Source organism: Leptosomus discolor, chromosome 3, assembly GCF_034619465.1.
Source record: "Leptosomus discolor isolate bLepDis1 chromosome 3, bLepDis1.hap2, whole genome shotgun sequence".
Classification (NCBI taxonomy): Eukaryota; Metazoa; Chordata; class Aves; order Leptosomiformes; family Leptosomidae; genus Leptosomus; species Leptosomus discolor.
This window is the reverse complement of record NC_141393.1, coordinates 10,804,457-10,805,624: the sequence shown is the minus strand read 5'-3', so window position 1 is coordinate 10,805,624 and position 1,168 is coordinate 10,804,457.

The following is a 1,168-nucleotide window of genomic DNA, read 5'->3' as shown; positions in this document are numbered from 1 at the left end:
ACAAAGTGAAGAACTTCAGTGATGAGAGCACAATTTAGCATTCATCTGTTCCTTACTGCTTCCTCTTTAAATGGAGATGCTATTTAAAACCAACATGGTCTTCTAGGAATTGAATAGAAACAAAACATATGTTCTGTATTGTAACATTTTATTTATCTTTAAGTTCTCAATAAATTCAGTGTAAAATCTCCTTAGTGGCCATCGTATAAAAAAAATATCAAAAAAGTATTCTTAACAAAATAAGGAAAAAATATTTTTTTAAATTTGAGCTGTGTTACTATTTGAAAGTATTTTACATCCACATAGAGTGATTTCTTTTTTCTGAAACAAGTATTAAGCCTTTTCCAGTAATTACTGGGTAACTTTAGAATTATGAAGCTTGGATTTGTTCTTCAACTTCAGATGTTAAAAAAATCTATGTATGTGGGTTGTCAGTGATAAGACAGGTACTTCGATTGGTTGGATTATACAGATTTTCAGTTTCTTAAATACAGTGAAGTTAGATATTTTTGACTGCACAAAGCAAACCAAACACAGTTATCTATAATTTTTATATAATTATTTTTTTAATAGCCCATTAAAATGAATGGAGAGCAGCTAAAGTATTCTTATTGCAGAGCCTGTTCTAGTAACTGAGAAAACATCTGCAGAGGGGCCAAACTGGAGAAAGTTGACCTGTCTAAGAATTCTTTCAAATATCCTGTGGACTGACAGACAATCCCTGTGGAAACTGTCAGATGAGCAGTCTTTATTTTATGCAGTAGGGTAGGAGTGAGCGAAGGTGGAAGGAAGAGAGTCCTCAGGGTACAAAGCACACAGGGAGAGTGGAGCCAAGACAGCAGACTCTGTTTTCTCAGTGAACCTGAGACATTTCTTCCTGCTAGTGCAGTGATTGTGATTTCCAAAGTTTTACTGTAGTTATCTGTTGAGGAACTTGGGACTTGCAGCTCTGTAAGGCAGACACACTCGCTTCCACAGCTCCTAGGTTTCCAAGAATAAATCAATGCATGACTTAATGATGACTGCTGCAGTATTTACACCCCTCACACGTTTTGACCTTCCTCAGCAAAATGTAATGCCTATTTATAGAAGGGGATGACATGTGGCAGCCAGGGTTGGGACATGTAGAAGCCATGGAGAGGTCCCACAATCTTCAAGAATACACTTG